Raw genomic sequence first — 17,062 nt, 5'->3', positions numbered from 1 at the left:
AGGAAAAATGATTTATATGGTTTTATCACTTTTATGTAACAACTATGAATCATTTATTACCACCGAAAATCATTGATAGTTACTGATAAAGTTTTTTATCAAATTACACCAATTCCTTATTATACATTTCCCTCTGAGACACATGGTTTGGTGGGCCTGGTTCATGATTCAAAATGTCTACACCCCCACCCCCAAGTCCTGAACATATGAAAGGGAGTGGACACACAATCTAAGAAAGAGTGCAATTACTATTATTTTTTGCCTCTTATTATAAAAGAAAATTCAAGAATACTGAGAAAAAAATCTAAGCATAACAGACTTGTCTGTGCACTGCTCTATCCTTCTTTCTACAAGAAAACAAGACTAGTGTGCCCATTACCCAATGTTGAGAAAAAGGGCATGGTGAGCAAATGGAGAAAATTGTTCTTTGCAATTTTACATTGCATTAAAACCACCTATTCAATGTGTAAACAGAGAACCTTCTTAAAACAGAAAGTCTACCCACCACTTTTCTTCTTTGGTAAATCTTGGATACTGCTTTAATTAGTCCATAACGACTGTCTACTAGTGGTGGGGTGTCTACTAGTGGTGGGGTTTGAGCATGTGCGTTACATGGGAGAGTAGGACCTATTTCGATAAATATGCTTTGAAGTATCATCAAAATTAGTAATCTTAGCTATTCAGTTTTTTCTTACTTTTTTGTAAGGGTACCCTTTTTGTAATCAATTTTAAATTTAAAAAAAATAAAAATAAATTATGAGTCATAAAAGTGTAAGTGTAGACGTGTAGTAAGATTATGTCGAGATGGCAAAATTGTAAATATTGGGAAAAAACATACAAAGGGATATTTAATATCAAACTTGTGCAACAAGTTAGCATAATGGATTTTGAACTGAAAATTGCTTTCCAAATATCCATATCTCTCTATATCTATATCTTAAAATTAAAGTTCGGATATTTTTTGAGTTCTATTAAAATTCCAGAAAATTGGGTATAGGTACCTGGGTATTTTTATGTTCGAGGAGGAAATAGCAAATTTTTTTTTGTTTTTCCTCTATAAAACCGAAATTTGACATCCTATTCAAAATTGAGGTCGATTTTTTTAAATTTTTGACCTCTTTTATTAATTTGAAAATTACAATTTTCCCTTTTAAAGTCCCAACTAAAAGACTACCCAAAAAAAAATTACAACTAAATTTTGAATCACACAAAAGAGTAGTATGTTAATCAAAATAACTAAAATTCATCTAAAATCTACAAATTTCCAATTAAAAGTGAGATGAATTTCTAGAGAAACCAAAACAATGTGGAAAACATCAACTTTAAAAGCGGAAAAAATGTATGTTGATTACAAAAAATTTCAATTTTAACAATTTAAAATGCATCTTTTTAAAAGACATCTTGGAGCAATACACACGCAATGAGTGGCCTCGATTGACACACACACCTACAAACTTGTGCACATTAGATTTTCAGTATTATTTATTTGTGGAAAGAAATTAAGCGATTACAAATGAAAGGGTAAAAAGAAAAATAAGAAGTTTTAAAACAGTTAATACACCCAAAAAGTGACATGTTGTTAAAATTGGAGTAGAATCAAAAGATAATATTGGTCTTTCTTTAGACAAAAAAGACACTAAAGAAAGTGTCTAGAGCCCAATTTCTAGATTAAAATTCAACGCCATCTCCTATTAAAACAGGAATTTCTTTTTTATTTGAAAAATAATTTTTTTTTTTACAACGGGAATTCCTCTCATATTATAACGGGAATTTTTCTCCTATTATAATGTGAATTCTAGCACTTATAATTAAAACGGAAATCATTTTCCTATTAAAATGAAAATTCATCCCCTATTGAAAATGAAAAATCTAGTATATCTAATTAAAATTGAAATTATTCTCCTATTAAAACAAGATCTCTCTCCCAATTGAAAAAACAGTTTTTAAAATTTAATTAAAACTTCATTTAAAATAATTTGTTAGAAAATTAAAACAGGTTAGCGACTAAAATGGTATTCCCAATTTTCTTAAAAAAATTTAAATATTTTCAAAAGAGTCGGTGCGTATGTACGGGCTTACAAGCTAGTTTTAATATTAAAGCTCCCACAAGGGGTATTTTTCAAGCTCTATTAAAATTCCACGTCATCTCCTATTAAAACGGAAATTTCTCTCCTATTTAAAAAATGAGATTTTTTTTTTTACAACGGGAATTCATCTCCTATTATAACGGGAATTTCTCTCATATTAAAACAAATTTTAACACTTCTAATTAAAGCTGGAATCATTCTCCTATTAAAATGGAAATTCCTCCCCTATTGAAAAGAGAAAATCTAACATATCTAATTAAAACGGGAATTATTCTTCTATTAAAACAGGATCTTTCTCCCAATTGAAAAAATGGGTTTTTAAAATTTAATTAAAACGTCATTTAAAACAATTTATTAGAAAATTAAAACGGGTTAGTGACTAAAACGGCAGTCCCAATTTTCTAAAAAAAATCTAAATGTTTTCAAAAGAGCCGGTGCGTATGCACGGGCCTACAAGCTAGTCTTATTATTAAAGCTCTCACCCAATGTATTTTTTGAGCTCTATTAAAATTTCACATTTTCTCTTATTAAAACATGAATTTTCCTCTATTGAAAAGAAATTTTTTAGCATTTCTAAATAAAAATGGAAATGTTTCTCCTACTTCAATGTATTTTTCGAGCTTTATTAAAATTTCATATCATCTCCTATTAAAACGGGAATTCTTTTCCTGTTGAAAAGAGAAATTTTAGCACTTTTTAAATAAAAAATAGAAAATTTTCTCCTACTAAAACGTGAATCACACTTTTAAATTAAATCACCCATTAAAACTATATCCCTCCCAAATAAAAAACAAGTGTTTAAAGTGCGATTAAAACGATTTGTCTGAACAAGTTTTCAAAAAAGTCAGTGCGTGTGCACTAGCCTACTTTCTAGCAAAGTATTATATAGAAAATTACACTTTGTTTAATTTTTGCAAAATTTCAATCCAAAATTGCTTTGGACTCCTATGTGGCCACATCTCCGTTAACATTTATGAGCCAATTTACACACGAGCTTTTTCAAAGAAAATTAAAAGTGTCCTGATATTATCTGGAAATTTTGCAAGGAAACGAAGCACAATTTTTTTTTTCCGTTTTTTTTCATAGTTTTTTCCTAAGTCAATAAAATTTTTTATATGTCAACAAAGAAAGATAATGTGCATTGTACCATTAACCTAGTGGTGACGAAGCACAATCAATAGTAAATAGAATGCAAATAATTTATATGTCAACAAAGAAAGATAATCACCGTGCATTGTACTCGATTAACCTAGTGGTGGAACAAAGTGTGTATCAAATTAACATAGTGGCGGAACAACGGGTCCCGGTAAACTAACTGATTTCGGGACACATTAAACTTGTCTTCATTATTTGATCAAATAAAATTAAGTGCTCTTCTCTCGTCTTATTCGTCTTGTTCTTCACGTGTCTCTGCTATTTCAAACCCGAATGGACTCTATATTTTGAAAAAGGTTCTCCAAATAAATTGACTGGGAATTTAAATAGTTGATGCTGAATGTTTGGAGATGTGGGTAAACCCCATCCACACACAAAAGCACAAACCAAAGGTTTGATTTGTTTTAAACACAGTTATGGACAGCTTAAATTTCTATGGCCATTTTAAACAGCACCATGTTTAATAGAAAGACACCATCTTCCTTGGTCCTCTACTTGCCAAGGACATATCAAGTTTGTTTCTACCAAAATTCTATAGCAACCGAATCTTTTGAACCGAATTATCTCTATCCCTTTCATTCCCTCATATGGTTCACGTTCTATTAGTGGCTAATCAAACTTAGTGTAAAGTGGTTTGTTATTTAAATCCTAACTAAAGAAAAGGACCGGCATTGATGGTGCAAGTACAAGTCATATTCAACCGATATACCCAACAGTGAATCAGGCGGCGTGATCACAGTCTTTGTCTCTCTTTATCTACCACTTATCATAGATAGGGAGAGTTTGAGAGGCCCACTCAAAGAGTGCACTGTCATCGTACGGTTGTTAACTTGTTATTAACCCTAAATTGAAACCAAAAGCATATCTTCACCTAAATTGAAATAGATCTCATATTTTCTCTCCAATGGACAATGGCTCCATGTTTGTTAGCACCTAAATTACAATAGCTTATTGCTAAATTGGTTGTATACCCCTTTCCTCGTGAAAAGGATGCAAGTTCGAATTTGGCTTAGATTTTTTTATGGGTTAATTACACTAAACCCCCCAAATATGTACCATTTTAAATTAAACTTTCTATTGTTTAAATCATTAGACTTAAAATACCCATTCTGGTTGATGTTTCACTTAATTCCATAATTTCTTCTATTATTTGTTTCCTCGATCACTTTCCTACTCCATTTTTACTAATATTATCACCATATCTATACAAAATTATAACCGAAGGACCAAGAATTTGAAATGATACATATTTGGTAAGTTGTTTAAACTATATTGTAACTCCTTTCAGCTCTTTTGGAATGGAAGATTTTAATTTTTAATCAAAACTCACTCGATCTAATTTATGAACTAATAATAAGAGGAATTTAGTATTTAGATGTTGAAATTGAGTATCATTGAGTTTACTTAAGGTTGGGTACGTTATTGTTGTTAGGGTTATGGGATTTGGGTTGTGATTGATTATATTGTGGAATCAAGTTGGGGTTGGGCCAGGGAGGACGAGTGATCAGGGAAGATGGAAATATCAAATATATATATAATAAGGGTAGTTATAGAATTAAGTGAAATAACAATCATAATGGGTATTTAAGTCTAATGATTTAAATAATATGGGGTTTTATCTAAACGGGTACATATTTTGGGGGGTTTAGTCTAATTAACCCCTTTTTTATTGTGTAATTATGTGATGGACTTTTGGGCCAGGTGAGGTTTCAGACTATAGGCAAGGTGATGCTACGATAGATGAACCAATGAGCGAAAGCAAGTCGATCTTCATGGACAAAGTGGAGGCGGTTTGGTCTACTCAAAATGGCGCATCGACGAGAGCCTTCGGGTTAAAAGGTCTTTCAATGTAACCGGTGTGGGTCTAACCATCAAAAAAAAAGTCATTGGATGTTTGCAATCGGAACATGCAAAAGATTTTTTACTTGCTATTCTGATGGAGAGACTTGGGTACTTGGGTAGATATGTCGCATGTGGAGTATCGAGCTATTCTACAGTACCACCTCATGATCCTCTTGTACTTTGATGGTGACATTTGTCCTGTATGCAAAAATAATAGATTGAATGTTTTCGAGGACCATACAGCATATTGTAGACATTTTACATGTTTTAAATACCGACATGATTGGCTAGCTCTAACCTGTTTTTATTGCAAATTTGCAATTTGAGTTGTCTAGAATCGAAACAGCTCCTAGGTAAGCTTGAATATTACTAACTGCTTGTTTGTTTGTTTCTTTTTTTTGGGGGGGTGGTGGTAAATCAGAGCTAATTACCAAGTATGGTAGTACTAAATAACAATGCATGTTGTTGTATGTCGCATTAAGGATCAAGTTCAACTTCTTGATAAATACTACATGAGGTGAGATCTCCATTAATGGTGTAGTATAATTTTATGAAATAAACGTTATATTGTCAATATAAATTATCAAAAAATTGGTCAAAAGGCCTTTTTTATATTGTCAATCATAAAATAACCCAGAAAACCAATTTTTGAGTAAAAATAACCCGTAAGGACAAATAGTTCTGATTTAAAATAAATATTTTCTGAATTTACCCTTTATGTTGTTTTGGTGGTCCAATTGTTCATATTCATACCTATCTTCATAACTCATGTTATTGTTTATACCCCAAATATGTGAACAATGATATATTGAGGTATGAACTTATATTATGAACAATGATTGTTCATAACTCATGTTAAGGTATGAACAGTGAGGTATGAACAATCATTACGTTTATACCTCAAATAGGTGTTCCTACTGAGCATATATTATGTTGAAGTATGAACAGTGATTGTACATCCCCAAATAGGTATAAACAATGAGTGTTTATATAAACAGTGATTGTTCATACTCATGTTGAGGTAGAAACAATTCATACCCCAAATATGTACGAACAATAATTGTTCATAGAATTATGTGTCTGTCCTGTTTGTTGGCATTAACAATTGCTCAACTGTCCAACCAGTTGTAGCTATTAAATGGACAATGTTTTATCGATAAAGAGTTGTTGGAATGTACTTTGCCCTACCGTACCATATGTTATTAGAGTTAAAATTTGTCACTTTATTTTCTTTTCTTGTCACACCCCAAATTTCGACAAAATTGGGAAAAAAATATTTGTTCCCGACTCTTCGATTTTCGAGGTGTGATGCACTCTCAACTTCCAAAAACCCATAATCTGTTTAATTATTCAAATAATTTGAAACCAATAAAAAATTTTAAATAAACAAAAGTTATCTTCATTACAAAAATTCACAAATATGATTAAGTTACAAATTTCCTTTCAACAACTCTTTAATTATAATTACAACTGAAAATACAAAAACATTGTCTCAACTGAAAATCTATTGCACCTCAAGGGAAAACAAAACATATTCTGTAATAAGACGCTAACGCAAACCACAAGCAGCAATTAACCTTTTTCAACACTAATCATGTTATGACTTATCGACTATATTCATTTTATGAACACACCCGATAAGCAAACATGCAAAATTGGGCCAACATTATAAACAATGCTGATATGAGTAGCCATAAAATACAAATCATACTTATACATATATATACACACAATCAATAAGGTAGTTAGCTCCTCCACCGATGTATCTTAACTTCCAATGAATAATACAACATTCTTAAGTACAATAATTAAGATAAGTAGTTCCTCCACTGAGGCGCGCATTAGCTTCCAATTCAATAATAATAATAAGGCATTTAGTTCCTCTACCGAGGCGCCTTAGCTTCAAACCATATTAGATCAACTGCATCTAATAATAAAATAACAAAACTAAAACTTATTCTATACTTACACTGGTGTGGGTTTGATCACAGAGTGGGTCACACCTGCATAAATAATCAATACAACCTACCCTTCTGCAAAACCATTGTGAATGCAAAATAAATTACAATAAAACAAACATATCATATACATAATTCCAATCATTTCATTGAACCAACAAGAACAATCTTAATGACCAATTTCACAACCACAATCAATCATTTATTATATATTTAACGTACACTTTGATATATCATCACAATTATTGTTTAGAGTTTCTTCAAGTGTCTCTAGAATCACGTCGTCTCTATATTTTACCTAGTTTCCTGTCTACCACAATCGCTCCCCTCAACCGAGTCGAACATGCACATCCGCATGCCTTTATCACATAATGGAACCACTTCATTATTGCATACCAGGTAACCCCCACACGATCGCCAACATTATGTGAGTAAGCCTTTTCTAGGCATAACATACCGCGTGTCTCGTACTAAATTGGTAACGAGATAAATAAAACCATCATTTGGCTACAAAGACTCCAAGTTCCCTTGAAACAAAATCACATTCCATTTACAAGGATAAATCAACATAATATAATCAAATAAGTTATGGTAGCTAGGAACTAAAATTTTTGTTACGTAACTTATTCAAATATCATTCATTTGTATCTCATAACCATTTCACTCTATCATGTGCATGCCAAATAAATTATTGCACTAAGCCACAAATATTTAGAAATATCTCAATACATCTTATAACAATTTTCATTCTTTCACGTGCTAAATAAATCATTGCATTAAACCACAATATATAAAAATATCTCCTTGCATCTTATAACAACTTTCATTATTTCACGTGCTAAATAAATAATTATACTAAACCACAATATTTAGAAATATCTCCATGTATCTCATAACAACTTTCATTATTTCACGCGCTAAATAAATAATTATTACTAAACCACAAATCCTTTAGAAATATTACAAATCTCTATAACCGCTACAATAACTTTTAGTAGCATCTCAAAAATATAATTGATCATTTATTTAATTATATCATTATCAAACAACAGTATAATAGAGAATAATATTTAGTACATAAATTCTAACTTACAATGAAATGTCATAATCACTCCATAAAATATTGTACAATAATTTTATAACATTTCAACAATGTTATAATATTACACCAAAATTATACGTACATTTTGATTCAGGTACATTTTGATTCATGGCTAAATAATTTCTTATCCATTCCAAACACATTTTTAACACCAAATACATGTCTTAACACTTAATACATTTTCCATTACAACATTTCTACACATATCACGTGCTAACAAAATAAATATCATTTTCCATACGAAAACAACACCCAATGCATATATTATAATAAATCCGAAAATCTATCATTTATTCATTTTATCGTTAAAACAAATCAGCTAACTACTACGTACACATTTTTCTTCTCTTATCCTCTATTTTATATTATACAACGGTAGTAAGGACTATGGACTATTAATTAACTTCTTGTAATTAAATGTAAAACGAGATTTATCTCCACTATTTTATGACAACTAAAACTATACACCAACTAATATTTAGCATTCCAAGTATCAATATAAAATTATATCGTGCATATTTGTTTCTTAATTTAATTAAATCGAGAGTTAACAACCAAATAAATAAATAACTAACTAATTCGTGAGGTCTACTCACTAATACAATTTAATAATTTCATTTTATCTATTTTACGTTATTCAAAGTTGATAAGTACTTTGTAATATTAAATTTGATTTATGCAAATTAAATATGAACCCTTATAATTACAACAACCGTTTCAAGACTATTAATTATACACTAATATTTAATATTTCAAGATACGCAACATATATTTATTTGTTTTATAATTAATTGAATGTAATATATAGAAATCAACAACTAAATAATTGAAAATGACTAATTAGTGAGGTCTACTCACCTTTTTGTTGTTGTCATCGAAAGAACAATCATAGAAAAGAATCAACGCCACGTAAAATCTATATCACCAAGCAATATAAATACTTCATTTATTCATTCTCTCTTTTTATTTCTTCCTTATTCTTTTTAATCTTCTTTTGATTTCTTTTTCTCTTTTATATTTCTTTTTTTCTTTTTGTTTTGTTCTAAGTGAAACCATATTCTTTAGATACAAAGAAATAAACTAAGACAATTCCATAATTTTAAATTATCTACACAATAGTTTCCTTAACAATTAAAAACTTTCCATTACTTTCCTTTGAATAAAAGTTAATTTTTCATAACAATAAAATTCTTAACATATTATCTCACCTTAATAAAGAAATTATTTTTTTCAAAAGAATGTTTCCTTACATACAAAATCTCTACACAAGAAATATTTTCAAAACTTAAAAACTTTCCTTTTAAATTAAATCTCTGCCCATTATTTTAAAAACTTTCATATTAAACTATTTTCAAACTAAACAAACTATTTTTTTTTTTTTAAAAAAAAGTCAAACATACATATTCACTTCAATTTAATAGTCAACTTAAGACATAGTCAATAATATATTAAATTTTGTAAAATAATTAATTTTGGACATTAATAAAAATAGAGGTGTTACATTCCTCTACTTCACTTACTACCGAATGATGACTATTTTATGTAATTAGAGTTGAGACTTGTGACTTATTGAATGAATTATGGAATATATTTGGGTTAAGTGCTTTTTTTTAGGTGACTGTTTGGTTTAGGTGCAGGTAGCCAACAACGATTGGGATATGGAACCTAATTCTTCTTTATTTCTTTGTTCCTTTTTTTCAGATGCTTCCAGATTTAGTAACGGTTGTATATCCGTTACAAATAGATAATTTGCCAACAATTCATCAATTGCAAACAAAATTAACAAGTGTTACTTATACATTGTAACGGTTACATATCTATTACTGAAATTAATTTAAGTAACACTTGACAACCATGACTAAATTATGCAATGGATATTAAGCGCTACTAACTTCTGTTACTTTTATTTGTCACGCATTTGTCTTAACGCAAGATAACTGTTACTAATATTTTTTGCAACGGATGCATATCCATTACAAATCAACTGTTATGGTGTAGTGTATCTCATGTTGATATATGGACAGTAATTGTTTGAGGTATGAACAATGATTGTTTATACGAGCAGTGATTATTCATACTCTAATAGGTGTGAACAATGAGTGTTCATACTTCTTATTGACCATACATTATGTTGAGGTATGAACACTGATTGTTCATACTATATACACTCGGTCGTTTTGATTAGGTCGGGTCGTTTATTATTTCACATTAGGGGTATACTTGACCTTTCATATACTATACCCAAGCCGTTTTAATTTCGCATCAAAAGTATATTTGACTTTTCATCTATCCAGTCATTGTGAGTTATTAGAAAAAAATGGTTATGAGAATTACTTTTTCCCCAATCTGTTCTGGAAAGTCACTCTCTGATAAATTATATATAATTGATGGCCACCAGGTCGGAAGTTGGAAGTTGGAAGTTGATTTTAAATATCCATCTTCACGAGGACAAAACAAAATATTGGTGGAATGTTATTTTTCTACCTTAGACCATCGTCAATGCGTTGTTAAAAAAAATTGTGACTCATCATTAGCTTTTTCGTCGATCAAAATTGCTATTTTCGTGTCAAGTACCAATGCATTTTTGACGAATTTGGGGTTTCTATTTTGGACGGGAATAGTTGTCCTGTCCAACATCTTGGGCCCAAAAAAATATAGCCCGTTTTAATTTGTTAATTTTAATTTTTTATTAAAAAAAATTGAAAAAGCTATGGACGGCAAAACTTGTCCTGTCCAACATCTTGGGCCCTACATGCAAAATCAAAAAGTTTTAATTTTTTATTAAAAAAAAAAGGAATAAATATTAAACGACAAAACTTGTCCCGTCCCACTCTTGGACGGGACAACTTGTCCCGTGCGAGTTATTTCTATATTCTTGACGAATTTGGTTTTAAATTTGACAATTGTTAAAATGAAAATGATATTTTGACAACGCGTGGTGTGAAAATTGTCAAATAAATTATTGTCAAATAAATTGTCAACTATCACATTGGAAATGGATTATAACAATGCGTTGATGATGCTCTTATAGTACTTGTTTCTGTGTCTAAATTTCGCCCAAGTGCCGTGTAAAAGAATTTTTGCACTTGCACCAGTGCCATGTGTCCTTTTCTCCACTTTTTATTTTGAAGTGGTTTAGCGGTTTAGCCATTGGAAGGATATAGTGTCCTCTTCCTGGTTTGCCCAACCAAAAGATATATATCAGGGTACATGGCAGCATGGGCCACCAAAGTTAAATCTCAATATTTATATCTTTTTCAAGTTTATGATTTAGAATACCAAATTTATTAAGCAAAGTATTCAAAAAATTTAGTTTAAATCTGATAAAAGGTACAACTTCTACTGTACAACTTTCATATCCGACTAGTCATTATTAAGACAATGTTTGCTATATGATCCAAGGCGAAATATAGCAGGATATCGATATATCTCGGAAAATCAGTACACCAATATAGATATTTTTTATATATCATAGAATATTGAACTTTTTCCAAGCCGATATATATAACATTCATGGTTATATATATCACATTCATGATATATCAGTCCGGCTCTTAAAAGGACCTTAAATAATGATAAAATCTAAAACAACCCGCAACTTTACCTACAAAATGATTTAAAACCTAATCTTTTATGCATATGATCTACTAACTATAAAGAATATATCTACAAAAATTCAACTCGTTTGAAATTTTGGGAAGATAATCATTATAGTGAGTGCTTCATAACCACAAAAAATTAGGTTTGAATTCATTTTGTAGGTTTAGTTTTACTTATTTTTTAGTTAACTTAAGTAACTATTTTAAGTTAACTATATATATAATATATATATATATATATATATATATATATATATATATATATATTATATATCTTTGGTTTTCACTGATATTTTTTTTATTAATATCCCCGATAATTTGGATATGTAGAGATATATATTGATATTTAAAGATATATATATTTTTGATATTTTAGATAAATAAATATATTTTGACTGGTGACCAAAAAGATATATATCCTCAATATAAATATAAAGGATATTTTCAATATATATCAGAAAATGAGACCTTTGATATATCGTCTGATACGGATATTTTAAGCCTTGATTTGATCACCTCAAATATAAATTAAGATGCATATCAATTTTTTTTTTTTTTGCTAATATGTAAGCAAAAATAAATTTTTTACATTTTACAAATGTTAGAGCCTTGTGTGGGCAATCCAACAATTAGTGGAAAAATATACAATACAAAAAGTTACATTGTAAATCCGTAAGTAGTGTGTTGGTTTTTCTACCCTATGCGCAAAATAATGTCAATTTGGCCACCATTGATTCACTTCCAATAGGAAAGTGCATCGCCTTTCTTGGCAGACGAATCTGCTCCAAAGTTCACCTCCCTCCAACTGTTGCAGTCACGATCAGCAAGATGTTGTACATCTTGTTTTTTACTCTATTCCGATCCATTGAGCTTTAACCTACCATTATACCTTATCCGCTTGGAAAGACTTGATTGCAGTTGTGGAGTCAGACTCCATCCATATTATAACCCACCCCAAGTTTATAGCTTTTGTTATACCTTCGACTATTGTTTTAAATTCTACTACATAGTTGGTGTTGATGCCAAGTCCACCAGTACCGACACCCTGACCAGTATGCACTATGAGCATCAGTCCCCAACCTAAATTACCTCTTACACATCCATCTATATCTTAATATTAAAGCTCGCACAAACGATATTTTTCGAGCTTTATTAAAATCCCACGTTATCTTCTATTTAAATAGGAATTCCTCTCCTATTGAAAAGGAAAATTCTACTACTTCTAATTAAAATATGAATCTTTCTCTTATTAAAACGAAAATTTCTCTTCTATTGAATAATGAAAATTCTAACACTTCAAATTAAAACGGGAATCCAGGACCCTATTAAAATGAAAATTCCACCTCTATTGAAAAATGCAAAATTCTAGTACTTCAAATTAAAATGGGAATCTGGGAATCCTTCTCCTATTAAAATGAGAATCTCACTTCTAAATTAAGTCAACGATTAAAATAGGATCCCTACCCCAAATAAAAAAATATATTTTTAAAACTTAATTAAAACAATTTGTTAGAAAATTAAAATGGGTTATCAATTAAAATGGAAATCCTTTTCCCCAATTAAAACGATTTGTTATAAAATTTAAATATGTATAGTTATAATTACTAGGTAAGTTTTCAAAAGAGTTTGTGCGTACTTTTTAGTCAGTATTAAGATGCCCATCCAGAAATGCTAAAATTTTGAACTTAACTTATTATGTTTCAATAATTTACCGAGTAGTGGCTGGGATGCTCAAAACAAAAATGTAGGGTCGATCATAAAACAAAACGTGATCGGGATCAACAATATCTTCCGTCTCAATCGGGAGTAGAAACGTTTTAACTCTAGGGTTTATTCCAAAAGGTTTTTAGAAATTAGAATGGTCCAAGGCGAAAGGGATGGAATTGGTGGGCAAGAGGGTGTTAGCTAGGTTTAACGTTAGTAAACGCCGTTACAGTGAAGCTGACGACGTTAAAGTTTGACAAAAGTAAGCAGTGGTCAAAGGCCTCACTTTAACTTTTCACCTAATCATCCACAAGTGGGCACGTGATTTCAAGGTGGCAAATGTCAAATTGTATGTTGTACCCCCTGCCATTGGCCAATGGCTATTGACTACTTGCTAGTGGTATGTGTACAAATATCAATAAGCTATCGTTTGGTGCGAAGTGTGCGCCAATAACTCAATTGGGGTGTCTTATGCTTGGTACACTTTGAAAGGATTAAAATTTCGGAGTGAACTGACAGGATTATGTCGATCAAGACATAGTCACATAGAGAGCCCTCGCCAAAACTGTAAATTAAATCACGTAGTTTGTCCAACATAGTTGGTTTTTTGTGTTTGAACACTATCCTTAGTAGAATTAATTGTCCCTAAAGCCATTCCACTAAAGAGTAACAATGAAGCGGTTGACTCTATCCCTTCATGGATCAATAGTTCAATACAATGCAACATGCACTTTGAAGAAGGTTTTACAGAGAGCAGCGACATTCTAACTCTTACCCAAAAATTGACGATGCAATATTGCATTCTGGGCGATGTCATGTCTAGTTGTTAAGAATGGCTAATCGTGTTTTTTACATAGGATTATTAGAATATTTGTCTTCACACGTCGCTTTGTTTTGTTGCTTATTTCCAGTGTTCAATATTCCGAACAGAATGTAAGAATTCCGTTGGATATTTCGGTTTTTAAAAAGATAAAAAAAATACAACATAGAGTTGAAATATTATTCATTTTGAAATTTTGTCGAAATCAAAATTTGACATAGGTCGAAATATTATCAATTTAGGTTTTTGAATTTATCGAAATTCCGATAATTTTGAAATCCCAAACTATGCTTATTTCTATCCTAGTCTCTAAATAATTAAGTTGTAACTCGTAACCAAATTTTCCTTCTCGCATTCAATCACTTTCCACTGATTTTTTGCTCATCCTCTTTAAGTATCCTATTTGAATTGACATACACTGAAACCAACTTTTCCACATGTGTGATATGATAAATGTATATTGTTAGAGACGGAACCAAGATTCAATGCTGGCTTAACTCTTAGGCGAGTTAGGCGGCCGCCTAAAGCCTCAAATTTGGAAGGCCTCATATTTTCTAATTTATCTATATATTTGTTTATTATTACCTAATTTTATAAAGAAAAAAAAAACCAAAAAAGATTGTCAATTTGTTTATAAATGAGTTTTCTATCAACGCACTAAATTTCGGAGTGAATTAATTTGGAGTGTATACAATTCAATAGTCCACCGCACAAATAACATCATATATCGAAGTATTAATTATATGAATCCAATGGCTACAAACACGTAGTAATTTCAGTTTTTGTAGGAGTGTGCTTTATTTAATTAAATTGTTTCATTGGAAGAATAAAAAAAAAATGGGAAAATCCCACGTTTAGTGAAAGAATCTCCACATTCTATGTATTTTCTTCTTCTCTCTTAATTAAACTCTCTTAATTAAAGAAACTAGAAAAAATGCACGTGCTCTGCACATGAATGACGAATTAAAATCTTATTGTTCTCGAGTTTTATTGACTTGCAACCCGTCAAGCGTAAACAAATCTGTAAAAATTAACCCTTATCCCAATCCTTTCTTATTTCCCTTATTAGAGATGATCAAAAGCACCTGATTTTGTTATATTTCTCGACCTTGAAGACATTCTTCTTCACCCGCCCTGTTTTGCTGCATAAGCTATCACAATGTATATGAACTCACTTTTCATGAAAAGCAGCTAAACATTAATTGTTTTGATACAAATTTGAAGTTTGAAGTGTCTTGCAAACAAAAAAGTTGACAAATGTCATTTGAACTGGTCCCGATCGAAAAGTATCATATAGCATATCAAGTATTAAGAAAGAGAATTCACCTGGGAATATAGCATAACATGCAGGGAACTTCATAATAATTATGAATGTTGTGAAATAGAAACGATAGAAAAACGTGTACCATTTTTAGCCAAATTGTTTAAGAGGATAATGAATAAATTTTCACGTTACAAAAACAAAAAGTCTACAATGAAAAGGTCACCGTCCAGACTCTGAGTTCCCTTTTCTATATATATCAACAGTAAACTCTATTGTACGAAAATTAAAAAGTGAGATCAATTGAAAAGCAAGATGCCTAATTCCCTTTTGTTTGTCCAAAGAGGCTTCATAAACCATTGGCGATCAATGAGATTGACTCCGGACTTCGCAACTCATTGACATTCTCGAATTCGCATACATGATATCCGGAATGGTTGGAGTTGAGCAAGTCGATCTTGTTGTCAAGTCACCCCTACTTTGCCTTTGCACCTTTAACATATGATTCCACACTCGATCTACTTATTGTCTTGATATACCAATCCCATTTTCAAATATATCTTGTTACCTAAAATTGGTTAGGTCAACATTAGCAAAAGTGTGAAACAAATTGACCTCCAAGTCTTGGCGCAAAGCTTTTCAGTTGAATAAGGCAACCACTTAAGTTAATATAAAAGAAATGGAAATATATTGATTGTTGGACTTGTAGCTGGTGTCACCATATTGATTGTGTCACCTCAAAAGGTGGACACAACGACAAAGAAATTTCTTGCCGGTATATATCTTGATTGATTATAATAAGACCGTTTGCTATTAGTTTCTCTTTAATTTACCGAGCTACACAGCAAGTTCCAGTCCTTCGATAGGGCTTCTAGTCCTACAAATAGGATAGATAGACTACGATTTAGAGCCAGATATAAGACTATGATTCCCTTAACATAATTATCCCAAGCCATCCCCCACCCATATAGCTAAGGTTGTCTTTGGGAGAGCGTTTTGTGCATCCATCCAAGAAATGACTGTTGCTGGGTTTGAAGTATAAAGCGTGATAACGACTTATGGTGTTGTCCTGAGATGGTACAAGAAACCGATATGCCCTGTTAAGTGTTAACAGGTTCTCGATCCCAAGCTATGTAATGGTTTAAACTTAATGTACTTAGCCTAGAATTAATCCTATATGTCCCGAGAAACCTTCCCGATAAGAAGCAAACAACTTATCATCTACACATTCACATGTAGCTAATCCCTATATTTAACCTTTTTGTTGCAGCTTTCACCCTAATGCTGATTTTGTATGTACAGTCACGGTAAGTGCGGGGCGATTGATGATGGCTTGCAAACGTAATGAAAAATATCATATGTACGTATTCATACGCTGATATCTCAAAAGCAAGGATTGGAGACTTGTGCAGTCAAATCTGTTCATAGTTTATTGAGTAGCTTCAACTTGTTGTACAATTGAAGGAGTGCTCCAAATGGAGCCATGGAGGGACACACTACAGTTTTACTAAATTTTATGCTTTTAGTGTAACCA

Source organism: Coptis chinensis, chromosome 3, assembly GCF_015680905.1.
Source record: "Coptis chinensis isolate HL-2020 chromosome 3, ASM1568090v1, whole genome shotgun sequence".
NCBI classification, from domain to species: Eukaryota; Viridiplantae; Streptophyta; class Magnoliopsida; order Ranunculales; family Ranunculaceae; genus Coptis; species Coptis chinensis.
The sequence above is the reverse complement of the archived record's forward strand: the minus strand, read 5'-3'. Positions refer to the sequence as shown.